This window comes from Camelus bactrianus, chromosome 9, assembly GCF_048773025.1.
Source record: "Camelus bactrianus isolate YW-2024 breed Bactrian camel chromosome 9, ASM4877302v1, whole genome shotgun sequence".
NCBI lineage: Eukaryota > Metazoa > Chordata > Mammalia > Artiodactyla > Camelidae > Camelus > Camelus bactrianus.
In genome coordinates this window covers 1,764,046-1,780,157 of record NC_133547.1, presented here as the reverse complement: position 1 = coordinate 1,780,157, position 16,112 = coordinate 1,764,046, and the positions used below count along the sequence as shown (strand labels likewise).

General features: G+C 45.3%; 1 long non-coding RNA gene and 1 other non-coding gene across 3 annotated transcripts in view; both read left to right on the top strand.

The window, feature by feature from the left end:
• LOC123618822 (uncharacterized) overlaps positions 1-16,112 on the top strand; it is a 64,741-nt gene that overhangs the window by 37,131 nt on the left and 11,498 nt on the right. For both annotated transcript variants that reach the window (XR_012508925.1, XR_012508924.1), the window contains exons 2-3: positions 12,965-13,215; positions 14,743-14,990. This is a non-coding gene — a long non-coding RNA (uncharacterized LOC123618822). The remainder of the gene's footprint in view (positions 1-12,964; positions 13,216-14,742; positions 14,991-16,112) is intronic.
• On the top strand, positions 3,974-4,045 carry TRNAA-AGC (transfer RNA alanine (anticodon AGC)). The gene has a single exon. It is a non-coding gene; the product is annotated as a tRNA-Ala (tRNA).

Below are 16,112 nucleotides of genomic sequence, written 5' to 3'. Positions count from 1 at the left end.
TTGCAAAAATTTTCTCCCATTCCGTAGGTTGTCATTTTGTTTTATTTATGGTTTCCTTTGCTGTGTAGAAGCTTGTAGGTTTAATTAGGTCCCATTTGTTTATTCTTGCTTTTATTTCTGTTGCTTGGGTAGACTGTTCTAGGAGAACATCAGGAAATTGACACAACATTGTAAACTGACTATAACCTAATTTTAAAAAATGTTAAAAAAATAAATAAATAAAATACTTTTTATTGAAGTATAGTCAGTTTACAATATTGTGTCAATTTCTGGTGTCCAGCATAATGTTTCTGTCATATATATACATACATGTATTTGTTTTCATATTCTTTTTTGTTATAGGTTACTACAAGATAGTGAATACAGTTCCCTGTGCTGTACAGTAGGACCTTGTTGTTTATTTTGTATATAGTAGTCAGTATCTGCAAATCTCGTGCTCTGCAGGGGTCAACTCCTGCTGCACTGGAAACCCTGGTCCTCGCTCCGTCAGAGGAATCGCTCCTCTCTTTTGTCTCTTTTGTCTCTTACTCCTGATTTTCTCTCCTTCCCCAACCTCCCTCTCCATCCTGTCTTTGGCCTCTCTCCCCATCACCTAATGCAGCCTCCTCCTCTCGTTCCTCTTTGATAATCTGCATCACGTTTGTTGTCCACTCTCCTTTTCTCCCCTCTCAAATTCTCACCCTTCCCTGTTGTCTTTCACTGAACTCCTCCTCATTTCCTGTCTCTCCCCGCTTTCCGCCTTAGTTATTTTTTCTCTCTCTGTGTCGCTCCTCTTTCCCACTCGGCCCTCCTCTCTGCCCTTTCCCCCTCTACTCTCTCACCTTCCTCTCCTCAGGCTCCAAGCAAAGCCTCTGGTTTATAGAAGACGTCCCTAGTTACCTGCTCAACATCCATTCCCCCTTCATATCCTCCTAACCAACCCCAGTTTTCCTCAGGCAGTAAGGTACCCAGTCCCGGGGGTGAATTTAATGGATGCAGACCTATCATAAAAATCTCATTTTCCTTCAGCCAGTTCACCCAGGGCCCATCATGTGACCCCATTCTGACCAATGAGATATAAGAGGAGGTTGGCTGGGAGCTCTGAGAAAAGCTTTGCTCCCTAATATGTGATGGGAAAAATCTTTTGCTTTTGGTCATTGTCATGAGGTTTGGTGCCACAGTGGCCCCCAAGGAAAACCAAGAACAGCCCACTTGAAGACAGAAGACTGAGAAAAGGAGCCCCTGGGTCCTGCATGGCCGTGATGTGCTGTCAGTCCACCCCTGGAATCACTTAAACCTGCATCTCTTACTGAGTAAGATAAGCACCTGTATTATTTGAGCTGATTTTCTTTGTAATTTCCTGTTACTTGCAGGCAAAAACATCTCAAGTGGTAATAGTACTAATGAATCAGAAAGGAAAGGATGGTAGGGGAAAAAAAGGTCCCAGATGTCTGCACCAAGGGCCTGAGTCATTGCTCTATTTACTAACCCGCTCTGGGCCTCTTCCTTACATGTGGAGGGAAAGGATGAACTGAATCATCTAAAGACACTGATTTGTCTGTGATAGGCTGTAGAAGCCAGGACTGTCCTCTCCCCAGAGTCTGCCTGGAAGTCTGATCACGTACAACATTTAGAGATGGCACGTGTGCCAGCTCATCTGATGGCCGCGTGAAGGGTGGACTGCACAGAGGAAGCGTGGGGGCAGGGAGGCCCATTAGGACGCAGTTGCAGGTGTCTAGGCAAGAGGTAGTGACAGCGTGGTTAGCAGTCAAGGTGGGGAAAGCTGGAAAGATTTGGTGTATATTTTGGTTGTAAAACTGACAGTTTTCTTTAGCAGCAAATGTGACCAAAACCAATTCAAATAAGCTTAAGCCAAAATACAATTTTGTAGATCATGTAACTGGGGGAAAAGGAGGGAGAGCACAGAAGGAAAGAAAAATTACAAAAGAGCGTAACCCTGGGAAGAACTAGGGACCCACACCTCCAGCTCTCTCTCCTCTTCCTCCTCCTTTCCCTCTGTCTCCATCTCTCTCCCTTTGTAACCCCATCTTTCTGTCTCCTTCTCCTGTCTCTGCATCTCTTTATCTCCCATATCTGTCTCTACCTGCAAGTGTTGATTAAACTCAGTTGCTTACAGTCTAGGTAGGAAGGATATGGCTAGGCTGTCCCTCAGCTCTAGCAAAGCTTTATTGTCCCGGCACCCTTCATCCAATCCCAGCAAAGAAGGGGTGAGCCATGCTTGTGTCATTGCGTGCTCTGACACCAGATCGGTGTGGCCGAGATGGGATGCTGTGAGTGGTCGAGTCTGGATCACATGCCCACGGCTACAGCCAGAGGTTGGGCAGAACCGTGTGATCCAGAGTGGGGAGGGTACAGCTCAGGGGTAGAGTGCATGCCTAGCATGCACGCGGTCCTGGGATCAATCCCCAGACCCTCCATTAAATACATACATACATACCTAATTACCTGTCCCCCCCCAAATAAAATTTAAAAAAAGCTAGTGAGATACAGAGCTGGGTTGGGACCACCCGGAGCAGAGCCTTCCCCTGGAGACAGGAGGGCGGGCGGGCACTCGCTTCTGCTCCTGCAGCTGCCGGGCAGCAGGTGGCCCTGAGCCGCTGGAGCAGCTGAGAAGCCACCTTCCTGCTGGCCTCTGGCAGCCTGTCTAATTTCTCCTCATCACTCTCTGAAACTGTGTATCTCTGTCTTTTCCATTTAGTTAACTCCAGGTCACTCCTGAGTCTCAGACCGCACATCCCCTTCTCAGGGAAGCTGCCCCTGACCGCCCCCAGCTAGTCTGGTCTCCTCTAGGTCTGGGTCTCGTCTGACAGCCTCTCTCCATTGGAACGTCCCTCACAAATACATTTTCACTTTGTTTGTATGATTATTTGATTATCTGCATCTGCTTGAAGTGTGCCTTCCATGAATATCTTTCCAACATTTTCCCTGCATGTAGAACTCTTAAAAACATCTTTATTATGTTTTTTTAAATTTTAAATTAAAGCTATTTTAATTTTTACTGAAATATATTTGACACGACATTGTGTAAACTGAGGGTGTACAGCATGTTGACTTGATACTTTTATATATTGTAACATGACGATCATTGTAGCAAGTTAACACCTCTATCATAGCACATAGTTATCAGTAATTATCATTTCTGACATTACATTGTGAAAATCTACAGACATAGTTAAACCTTGCAAGTATTTATAGTGAGCATACCCATATACCCGCCACCTAGATTCTACAGCTGAGATTTTACTATACTTGGGGTCACATGTCTGTCCATCTGTTCATCCCTATATCCACCCATCAATGTACCTTAATTTTGATGCGTTTCTAAGTAAGTCATAGTCACCAGTATACCCTCTGTCAGTGTCATAACATGCGCAGCGTTAGTTGGAGTCCAGTATTCTCTGATGGTTCTTTTTTCTCTTTTTGGGCCAAAATTTACCTACAGTGAATTGCCCAGGTCTTCAAGATAATTTTTGATAAGTTTTTACAAATGCATACACTCGTACAACCCGAATCCCTTTCAAGAGATACACTGATACCATCACCCCCAAGAAGTAGAATTTCTGGGTCAAAAGGTAGGTGTTATAATTAACTGAATAAGAAACTGCCGCTCTCAGCAATAGAAGACGTAAATAGACTGTGGTATGCTCACAGTGGAATACCATGCAACAACGAGAAAGAACAGACTTGCTACAAGCAACAATATGGATGAATTCGAGCAAAAGAAGCCAAAAAAATTTTGTATGATTCCATTTATATAAAGTTTTAAAACAAGCAAAACTAATCAATGATTTCAAAAAGGATAGTGGTGGCCTTTGCAGGCTAGTGGCGACTTTCTGGGGTACCGGTAACGCTTGTTTCCTGACCTGGTTGCTGTTACGAGTGTGTGCTTGTTTGTGAAGATTCATCAGGCTCCACAACTGTGGTTCATGTGCTTTTCTGTACATGGGTGACACTGGAATAAAAAGTTCACGAGGGAGGTGTAGCTCAGTGGTAGAGCGCGTGCTCAGCATGCACGAGGTCCTGGGTTCGATCCCCAGCACCTCCATTTAAATAAACAAACAAACCAACCTAATTACTCCTTTTAAAAGTTTACTAAGCAGAGGACTAGGCTATCTTATTTGAGGATTCAGGCAGTTAATCACTATGCTGTCAAGATACAAGTGCCCTACCACTTCAGCAAACAAAAATGCGAGAAAAACGTGTAGAGGGAAATCCTTACAGTTAAGAGAAACATAAGAGGCGGATGAACCACAGGCAATGACTGGGTCTTATTAGAACACTTACGTGAACAGAAAAGTGACAATTGGGGAACTTGAACACTGACTGCATGCTGGATGATGTCCACCCACAGTGATTTACTAGGTCCACCAATTCAAATGCCAGCCTCTTCCAGAGACAACTGGTAGGTACACTCAAATAACACCAGCTATCTGGGCATCCCATGGCTCAGGTGAGTTGACAGATAAAAGTAACAGAAGTCCATATTTTATTCAGATTTGCTAAGTTTTTACTTAATATCCTTTCTCTGTTTCAGGATCCCAAATGAATTTTTTTACATTGAAGTGTGGTCAGTTTACAACATTGTGTCAATTTCTGGCGCACAGCATAGTATTTCGGTCTTACACATACATGCCTTTTCATATTCTTTTTCATTATAGGTTACTACAGGATATTGGGTATAGTTCTCTGTGCTGTACAGAGGAAACTTGTTGCTAATCTGTTTTCTATATGGTAGTTAGTATCTGCAAATCTCAGACTCCCAATTTATCCCTTCCCACCCCCTTTTCCCCACTGGTCACCATAAGGTGTTTTCTATGTCTGTGAGTCTGTTTCTGTTTTGTAAATAAGTTCATTTGTATCATTTTTTTAGATTCTGCATATAAGCGATATCATATGGTGTCTTTCTCTTTCTTGCTTACTTCACTTAGTATGATGATCTCCAGCTCCATCATGTTGCTGTAAATGGCATTATTTTATTCTTTTTTATGGCTGAGTAGTATTCCATTGTATAAATATACCACATCTTCTTTATCCAGTCTTCTGTCAATGGGCATTTAGGTTGCTTCTATGTCTTGGCTATTGTAAACAGTGCTGCTATGAACATTGGGGTACAGGTGTCTTTTCAAATTAGAGTTCCCTCTGGGTGTGTGCTCAGCAGTGGGACCGCTGGGTCACCATATGACAATTAGTCGTTATGTCTCCCCAAGCTCCTCTTGCCTCTGACATTTTCTCAGACTTCCTTTGTATGGGTTGACCTTGGCAGTTTTCAGGACAACGGCTCAGGTATACTGCAGGCTGCCCCTCCACTTTGATACTTCCTCAGGATAGAATGGGGTATGGGATTTGGCAGGAAGACCACAGAGGTAAAGGGCCATTTCATCACGTCATTTCAGTGGTGCCTTCCGGCCACATGGCTTACGGCTGTTGACGTGACCAGATCAGGTTCTGTTTTCAGGGTCCCCGCTGCAGTCACTCCTCCCCAGGGGTCTGTAGACTGTTCCTCAGTTGTGATTTGTCTGGTGTTCTTCTCATGACTGGCCTTGGGCTGTGGGTTTTGGGGGAGGAACACCACAGAAGTAAAGTGCCTTCTTCATCACACCACAATGTATTTTTGTCTCCAGTTCTGTTTCTCTAAAAGGAGATGTGCCCATTGTGATGAGTGGAGAGCTCCTGCCTGGGGGAGGGGTGGAAGAAGCACCTGCTAAGGGCAGGGGCCATGGCTAGCTCGCCCGCAGACCTCCAGCGCACAGCCAGGTCCCGCCTCCAGGAGACACTCCTGACAGTTTGAAAAGGAGAGAAGTAAGGGAGGAACCACGAGGCGGGTGGCTGGAGGTTATCATCATTCATTCCCCTGAGTATGTGTTTAGGGAGCATCTCCGCCTGATACAAGGCTCTGCTTGCTGGAGACACAGCAGCGAACAAGTCGTTCAGAAATCCCTGGATCTTCTGCTCCAGTGGAGGGAGATGAATTATAAACCAGTAAAGGTCAGTTTCTGACCTCAGCACTGCTGACCTTGGGGCCGGGTCGTTCTTGGCTGTGGCGGCTGTCCTGTGCCTTATAAGCCGTTGAGCAGCTTCTCTGTTAGAGAAGCTCTGTTAACAGCTCCCTGTTAGATGCCAGGAGCACCCCTCTTTCCAGTTGCAACAACCAAGAACGTCTCTAGGCATTGCCAAGTGTTCCTGGGGAGCAAAGACACACCCCTAATTGAGAACTACTGCAGTCAAGAAACAAATGAGACCATTCCAGTCATTCAGCAAGGTTTCATGAGTGTGTGCTGTGTGCTCAGCACTGAAGATGCGACCAGGGGGCCAGACAGTCAAAGCCCCGTCCTCACCTGTGGGCCCATTTTATAAAGAGGAAGTGACTTCTCATAAAGCTGAAATGCATCCGGCTGAAGGGTGGCTGCACCGGGCCACTCAGGAAAATATCTTTTCCTCCTGGCAACTGTGGGATGTGTTTTTTCAGCACAAAGACAGAGATGCTGTCCCTGGTGAGGAAGCGCCTGCCAGAGCCCCGGCCTCTCCACTAATGAGTTCAGCAAGTCAAAAAGTTTCTTCTCAATTCCCAGGCCAGTCTCTGCTCGCCTGTTCTTAACGAGCTCAGAGGCCCTGGTCCCCCGTGGCCATCGGAGGCCGATGGGGGCCCATTACTCCCGTCGCACCTGGCTCCCCCTGCTGCGGGCTCCAGCCCTGCGTCTCCGGGGCGGACGGGCCTCTCTGGGCGCTGAGCATGTCAGCCGAGTTCTCATCCTTGGGGACCCACCAGGAATCTCAACTTAATGAGGCTTTTCTCAGTCATAAAAGAATGCGTGGTTATGATGAACTAAATTGACTTGGGGCCAATGGAATTTCCAACTTGTGTTAGCAAGTGAGAGCAGTCTCCCTGGGCACCAGGCTCTTCAGAGGGGGGCCGGCGGAGGCCAGCTGGAGCCGGCGCCCGCTGCGTTACTCTGCCTCTCTGTGGACGCTGAACTTAGTGATCAGCGCAGGCGGTGAGGCTGGAGATGCGTGCTTCCTCCTGGCAATCAACCCTGGGTGAAAGCCCTGGGGTTTTAACTGACACTGATATGTTGACCCCTCCCCAAAACGTATACCTCCAGGCGGGCCTTCCCTTAACTCTCAGCCCCGTAGATCTCTCCGACTGTTTCTCCACTTGCATGTCTAACTGTCATCCCACAGTTAATATAGTAAAGTAGAACCATGACTGTACGTCCCCAGATCTGCCCTTTCTGCCATTATTTCCCCAGCTCAGTAAATGTGCCACCTGGGTACTCAGCACCAAAGCCTAAAAGTCACCCCCAACACTAACGCATGATGGTTAAATTATGAGGTCATGTGGCTGGGTTAGTTCCGGGCTCCCCCACTTGCTCTGTGGTTTTGGACTCAATTTCTCTGTGCCTCAGTTTCCTCATCTGTAAAATGGGAATATATTAGAGCTACTACAGAGGGTTATGGTGAGGACCAAATGGGTGTGTGTGTGTAATTACAGGTATATGATCACATATATATAATCATATGTATGTGACGGTGCATGGCACAGAGTAAACCTGGGCGTGTTATGATACTGCTATTATGTTACAGTACTGTGTTACTATCTCGTTATTATGTATTACTATATATTATATTACTACTATTTCTCCCACAACCCATATGCAACCATTGGCAAGAATTGTCAACTATCTTCAGAATATATGTGTTTGTGCCCACCCGTCCACCTCACTGTCACCATGCTAGTCCAAGTCACTGTTCTCCTTGACCAGACCCCTGCCAGGGCAGACCCCTGCCAGGCCACCTAGACTCCCCGACTTCACCCTTGCCCCCTTAATGACTAGTCTCTACACCACAATTACAGTGATCTTTTAAAAACATAATTCAGACTGCATCACACCCTCATCCAGGCCAACCAAGGGTTTCTTATCATGCTTAGCATCCAACCCATACTCCTCACTGTGGCCGATAGAACCCTCGTGGACCCCCACTCCCTACCTCCCTTCCTCATCTCCTGCTGCTCCTCACCTCCCAGTCTGCCCCTGTCACATCAGGGCTTTCTCTCCAATGCTCAGTGTGCCCGGTGCCTGACAACCTCAGGACCTTTGCACGTGCTGTTCCCTCTGCTCGAATGTTCTCCCCTCAGCTCACTGCACAGCCCTTCCTGCCTTCTCACTTCCGGTCTCAGTTCAGTCGTCACCACCTCACTGAGCTGCCCCTGATCAGGTTGACCAAGTAAGTGCCCTGCTGTCTTTCTGGGCCCCTTACCTTGCTTTATTTTTCTTCCTACACTTACCACTACCTGAAACTTGAAAATATATTTATATGGTTACTTATTTATGGACTGACTCCCAAGTCCTGGTGGCTGCAAAGAACAAAGCAGTGAACGGGCATGCTGCTTGTGGAGAGGGGCCATGTCTAGGAGCTGAGGACCTCAGTCCCACAAATGCAAAGGGCTCAGTTCTGCGGAAGCTCACATTTAGATCTGTTTCGCCCTCATTAATTTTATATATATAAAACGCAATGTTGCAAAGTGCTGTTGAGAGGAGAAACCCCAGAATGGCCACCACACATAGAGGCTCCAGAAAACCAGGGGAGAAGAAACTGCACGTGTTGCCTGCTGGTCTGCAGAAACTAGGTTTTGACATAATATTGACAGACTTTTAAAGTTGTTGCGACTTTGGCAGTGTGTATTACAGCTTTTAAAACCCGTTATCCAGAATTCACGATACCGAATAGGGCCCTGAACTTGATTCTGCGAGTTGCCTTGAAATAAAATTAAGAGCCACAAAACGTTTCTTTTTCAACAGGAAGCGGCCAGATGTTAGGGATAAAATGTAAAAGCAGTTGCTACTTTTGTGGACTAGATGACTCGTCTGTGCATGAAAATGAGAAAGAACTTCCTAATTCAGTGTTTGGTGAAGCTCTTGCTGAGCATCTTTCAAAAAATGCTGCTTAGTGGACTCGAAACAAGGGGGAAGCCTGGCTGAGGGAAGGGAGGTAACGGACACTTCTATGCACGCACAGTTACTGGCTTCGTCACCTTTGGGTTGTATTTTGAATAGTGCATCTCCATCAACAGAGCTGTCACAGCGATCACTGCTTTTTCTTGCTGAAGCTAATGTGAACACTATGTGTGTCTATTTGTGAGGTCTCACGTTTTTATATTAGGGTGCCAAACCTGCAGTAACAGCAATCTTCTGCAATTGAATGTGCACAAATATGTTCTGTGGACCCCCCATCTTGTCTATCCTGCAACTATTCTTCCTCATTTTGTATTTTAACAAAAAACATCGGTTTTAAAATTTCACAAACTTCGTCTTTGGCTGAAATGGGTTTGCTACTCCTTAGAGTGTCTTTTGTATGTCTTCCGCAGGAGAAGAATCTCATGTTGAATGCTTTGTTAGCAAATCTAAAATGGAAATATTTCCTGGAGGATTAGAAATAAAACCCACATATAAACTATGGGGAATCAGTCCAACTTTATAAATAAGGCAAAACATCTTACATTACTAATTTAATATGATAGAGCATATAGTATGTGAAATTTTGCCTCTTAACATCCCTTCCCTCAGTTTAACATATATTTTTTTTTCAAAAAAGTTTTTATTCAAGTACAGTCCGTTTACGGCGTTACAGAGTCCCCCCCACTCAGGGGACATAGAAGCTGGGGGCAGACATTCAGGGAGTGCTCATCTACAGGAGCTTTCCTGGAGGCTGACATCTTGACTGAATTATTAGCACCTTTTGAGACCCAGCCCCACCCAACAGCCTGTGGGGAAGCCTCAGGCCAAAGGATGTCCAGGGTGGGAACACAGCCCCACCCATCAGCAGACCTCCTGAGCCGCACAGGGGTCTTGGTTTTGTATCCGTTCAGCCAGTCTGTCTCTGGACTCTGCCCGCCCCCCCCAGAGGGCCAGGACCAGGTCCACCCAGCAGGGCTCTCAGAACTCCTGTACACCCTTAAAACTATCGAGGGCCCCAAAGAGCTTCTGTTAGACAGGTTACATCCATCCATGCCAACTATATGAAAAATTTAAATCGAGAAGTTTTTTTTAAAAACTTATTTATCAAGTCATATAAGAATATCAACAGTAAAGCCATTACACATTAACATAAATAGCATATTCTAAAAAACTATATTTTCCAAAACAAAATAGATTTAGTGAGAAGAGTAACATTGTTTTATGTATTTTTGGAAATCTCTTTCATGTTTGAGTCAAAGCGAGGCATATGGGTTCCCATGTCTGCTTCTGATTCAATCTGTTGCAGTAGGTGGTTTTGTCCAAGTTGATGAAGAAAGCCCAGCATTACACGCATTGTTGTTGGAAAAAGCAGAAGTAATGTGACAGTCTTTTTCGATAATTATGTATATTCTTCTTTGACACTATTTTGACTCTTATAAAATGGTAGTTTCTTGATTTGTTATTCTTTTTGAAATTGAAGTCTAGTCTATTTACAATGTTGTGTTAGTTTCTGGTATACAGCATAGTGATTCAGGTATACTTATCGTTTCATATTCTTTCTCTTCATAGGTTATTATAAGATACTGAATATAGTTTCCCGCACTGTACAGTAGAAATTTGTTGTTTATCTGTTTTATATATAGTAGTTACTATCTTCAAATCCTGAACTCCCAGTTTATCCCTCCTCACACCCCTTCCCCCCGGTAATTATAAGTTTGTTTTCTAAGTCTGTGTTTCTGTTTCTGTTTTTTAAAAAAGTTCATGTGTGTCAGTTTTTAGATTTCACATATAAGTGATATCATATGATATTTGTTTTTCTCTGACTTATTTCACATAGTATGATAATGTCTAGATCCTCTATGTTGCTGCGGATGGCATTATTTCATTCTTTTTGTGACTGAGTAGTATTCCATTGTGTATATACATAAATCACAACTTCTTTATCCATTCATCTGTTGATGGACATTTAGGCTGCTCCCTTGTCCTGGCTGTTGTAAATGGTGCTGCCACGAACACTGGGCTGCTGGTGTCTTTTCAAATTAGAGTTCCCTCTGGATATATACCCAGGAGTGGGATTGCTGGGTCACATGGTAAGTCTATTCCTAGTCTTCTGAGGAATCTCCATACTGTTTTCCGTAATGGCTGCACCGAACTGCATTCCCACCTGCAGTGTGGGAGGGCGCCCTTTTCTCCACAGCCTCTCCAGCATTTGTCATTTGTGGAACTTTTAATGATGGCCATTCTGATTGGTGTGAGGTGACACCTCATTGTAGTTTTGATTTGCATTTCTCTGATAATTATCAATGTTGAGCACCTTTTCATGTGCCTATTGGCCACCTGTATGCCTTCATTGGAGAAATGTCTGTTTAGGTCTTCTGCCCATTTTTTGATTGGGTTTTTTTTTTATTGTTGTTATTAAGTTGTATAAGCTAAGCCCTTGTCAGTCGTGTCATTTGCAGATATTTTCTCCCTGTCTGTAGGTTATCTTTTCATTTTGTTTCTAGTTTGCTTTGCAAAAGCTTATGTTCAATTAGGTCCCATTTGTTTATTTTTGCTTTTATTTCTATTGCCTGGGTAGAGTGCCCTAGGAGAACGTTGCTAAGATTTATGTCAGAGAATGTTTTGCCTATGTTTTCTTCTAAGAGGTTTATAGTGTCTTCTTGTGTTTAAGTCTTTAAGACATTTTGAGTTTATTTTTGTGTGTGGAGTCAGGGAGTGTTCTAGCTTCATTGATTTACATGCGTCTGTCCAGCTTTCCCAGGACTACTTGCTGAAGAGACTGTCTTTTCCCCATTGTATATTCTTGCCTCCTTTGTCATGGGTTAATTGACCATAAGTCTGTGGGTTAATTTCTGGGCTCTCTATTCTGTTCCATTGATCTGTGTGCCTGTTTTTGTGCCAGTGCCACACTGTTTTGACTCCTGTAGCTCTGTAGTAGAGTCTGAGGTCTGGGAGGGTTATTCGTCCAGCTTCGTTCTTTTTCTTCAGTATTGCTTTGGCAATTCTTGGTCTTTTGTGATTCCATATAGATTTTAGGATTATTTGTTCTAGTTCTGTGGAAAAAAATGTCCTGGGTAATTCGATAGGGATCACATTAAATCTGTAGACTCCTTTGGGTAGTGTGGCCATTTTAACAATATTAATTCTTCTATTTTATTACCTGGCATCCCAGGGACCATAATGGAAAGAAAAATAAGGAACACACATTTACAAAAAAAAAAAATGGAATCATAGTAATGGTCAGCTTTTCACGCAAGTTCACATGTCTGGTCTTGTTTTAAGTACGTTCCTTTCATGACCTCGTGACACTCAGGTTACTATATTATCTCTTTCTACAGAGAAAACAGGGGCTAGAGAGAGATGAAGGTATTTTCCAGGGTCACACAGAATACAAACCCAGGCTGGCTGGTGGCAAACACATTCTTAAACATTACGTCCCTACTGTGTGTCACCTAGTGTGCTGGATGGCAGGAAGTAAAGAGATGAATTAGAAGTGGTCCCCGCACTCGGAGGGCAGAGGAGCTCACTGTCTTGGGTGGGAAACAGGCCATTACAAGACCTCGGGCTGCGTACTGTAATGAAGACGATATGGAATTATGTTGTCATACGCATGGTAAGACCAAAAGTCTTAAACTGGTGCCCCCATTTGATATACACAGTGTTTTAAGTTTGAATTAACTGCCAATATATGAAAGTCAAGAGGTTTCATGTTTTAAAAAACCTGAAATTTTGGCTTCTTTTGAAAAATATCAGAGAATCTGGCAATGCCTGGTTTACCAACAACAGTTGGCAAGAGCTTGGAGCAGCTGCCTCATTCGGACAGAACATCCACTTCTCCACAGTCCCCACCATCCCCTATTCTGTTCCTCAGCTGGACTCACTAGTTGACATATCTGACCATCCTCTGTAGATACTTGAGTCTAAGGCCTCCAGGGAAGACGCACCATGCACGTGGGTTTAATGAAGACATGCTTGAGCGCCACCCCCACCTCCCCATCTCTTCCTTCCAGGGCTTTGTTGCTGCGTTGTCCTCCGCGTGCCCTTCTCCTTGAGCATCCTCTGCTGTTCAGGAGCGTTTCCAAAGGCAGAACATGACCAGTCTTTCAGCAGTACCTGTCTTCGTCCTCCGGGGCTCCTCGGAGGTCCCTGAGGTGCAGCTGCTCAGTGCTGCCGTCTTCCTTCTGGTTTACCTGGCTGCGATTCTGGGGAACATCCCCACTGTGGCTGCCATGAGCCTGGATCCCTGTCTGCACACGCCCAGGTACTTCTTCCTCAAACACCTCTCCTTGCTGGATTCTGCTCCCTGTCCAGCACCCTGCCCTGGGCCCTGGTGGGCACTGGGCAGAGTTCCCTCCCTGCCTGTGCATCCCAACTCTTTGCTTTTGTCTGCTTTGGGTCCACAGTGTTTTCTCATCACCTCCATGGCTTATGACTGCTGCCTGGCTACAGGCCTCCCTGGTGGCGCTGGCCTGGGGCAGCAGGCTCCTCTTCTCTGCCTCCCACACAGCCAACGCCTTCTCTCTCCCCTTCTGCGGCCCAAAGGTGACTGACCACTCTTGCGACATCCCTGCATTCATGGGCCTAGCCTGTGCCGAGGTGGATGCCCACGAGGTGGCAGGGTTTGCAGCCAGCGGCTGCGTCATCATGAGCTGTTTTGTCCTCACCGTCCTGTCCTACGTGTGCATCCTGGCCATGCTGGTCCAGATCCGCTCGGTGGCCGGCGGAAGGCCTCCACGTGGTCTTTGCACCTGGCCACCGTCGTCCTGCCTACATGCAGCCCGCTGCGGGCTACTCTCCGTGGCAAGGACGCCTGACTGCCGTCCTCCTCACACCCACCCTGAACCCGCTTATCTACAATCTGAGGAACAAGGACATGAAGAGAGCCCTGCGGAGGCTCTATCTTCAGGTGCCGTCTGAGGACACAGAGGGACACAGAAGTCTGCCCTCACAGGATTTGCCCTGTGGTCATGGTGGAGGCGTTAGTGTTTTTGGAGACCACCAGGAACACACTGGTGGTCCAAAAAGTTGGCAAAAAGATGACGAGCCATGCAGGAGGCCCCAGTAGATGTCAGGATAAAATGGACATGTCCAACGTGCATTTAATTTAGGCAAAGGGCACTGTATGTACACAGGGGAAGACAGGAAGAGGAAGAGTGAAAGATGTAAATGCAGCTGGCCCCGGGTACCCGCATATTCAACCATAGTCGTGGACTCAACCCACCGTGGACTGCGTACTGTGTTTAAAATCCCTGGTTGGTTGAACCCGCGGAAGCAGAATCCATAGGTATGGAGTTACGGGACTTGAGTACCCTCGGATTTTCATACCCTGGTGGGTCCTGGAATCTCCCCCCACCCACCCGTGGGTACCAGAGGTTGACTGTGGTGGGGGCGGGGGGCACCATCCCATCCGAAAGGCCAGTGACCGTGTCCTGGAGTGTGAGCCCACTAGGGGCGCTCTGCTCTGCTCATCTGTCTCCACGGGCCTCCCAAAGTGACCACGATTCTAGGGTTTAGTGGTACACGTTTGCCGTCTAGTATTTGTCCTGAATGCAAGTCAATGACTTCATCAGAAGCAACTTTTCCAGAAGAAAAACAGGCCATACTGGACCGGGAGAGAGATGGTCTCCGTGTGGCTTCTTCCTAAGAGAATGTCAGGGGCACTTTTTTCTTTCTGTAACATTTACCTGACAGCATTGTGTTGGTTGGGTTTGGGGTTCTGCTGCTTTACCGGAGACCAAACAACAGTGGCTTAAATAATAGGAAAGTGTTTTTTCTCTTTCCTGTAAAGGTCAGTGCTTGAAGGTGGTCCTGGGTGTCTCTTCACCACAAAGTCTTCCTGAGACCAGATTCCTCCACCATCCCCCATGGTCTCCTTATCCACGTGGTAGGAGGTGGTCACTGGCACCTCATTCAGGCTCCAGCTGCCGGAAGGAGGACGGAGGAAGCAGAGGGCAAGCAACGTGCTCTGAAGGCGTGACCCGGAAGTCGGGAGCCCACTGGCTAGCGCTTAGTCACGCGGCCACACTGACCTGCAAGGTAGGCTGGGAAATGCTGTCTCCAGCTGGGTTGCCACGTGCCCAGATAAAACTCCAGGGAAAAAAGAAAACAGTATTTACCAATTTTTAATCACTCCTCCACATCTAACCGCGTGGTGAGCCACTATTTTTTTATTCCACCCCATGATCAGGCTTCCAATTCTTCCTGTTTTCCCAGGCCACCTGTACTAGCCACTTTTTAATTTTTATTTTTTAATTTTATTTTTATTGAAGTGTATTTGATTTACAATGTTAGTTTCAGGTGTATAGCAAAGTGATTCAGTTATACATAGATAAATTTTTTTCTCATTCTTTTCAATTATAGCTTATTACTAGAAATGGAACATGCTGTACAGTAGGAACTTGTTGTTCATTTTATATATAGTAGTGTGTATCTGGTCATCCAAAACTCCTAATTCATGCCTTCCCTACCCCTCTCCTTTGGTAACCAGAGTTTGTTTTCTATGTCACTAGTCTTTATATATATTATCTCTATCATTCTTATACTCTCTATTTTGCAGGTAAAGAAAATAAAATTCAAATAGGCAATTTGCCCAAAGTTAAGAGGGTTGAGAAAGGATCCAATATTTTTGCTGTAGAACCACTTGGCGTTCTACTTTGTAATGATACAGGTTGGACTGTATTTCTTTAGGACTTTAAAAAATCTTACGTTGTTGAGACATTTCTTAGGGAATTTTTAGGAGAGGGTTGCAGTGCTACCAACATATCCTTGAGGGTTGAACAGCCCTCCCTTACTTGAGACCAACAGCCTCTTGATCAAATGCATAATCCTTAGGAAAGACATAAATTGGCCAAAAAGAGAGTAAAGAGACATGTGACCTCAACAGATTACTGGGTAAGAAGTTGTGATATGTATATCTCATATATAGAATGGAATATATGTGATGTGTCTCTACACACACACACACACACACTGAAAAACTACTCAGCCATAAAAAAGAATAAAATAATGCCATTTGCAGCAACATGGGTGGACCTGGAGATTGTCATACTAAGTGAAGTAAGCCAGAAGGAGAAAGAAACATACCATGATATCACTTATGTGGAATCTAAAAAGAGAAAAAGACACAAATGAACTTATTTACAAGGCAGAGACAGACTC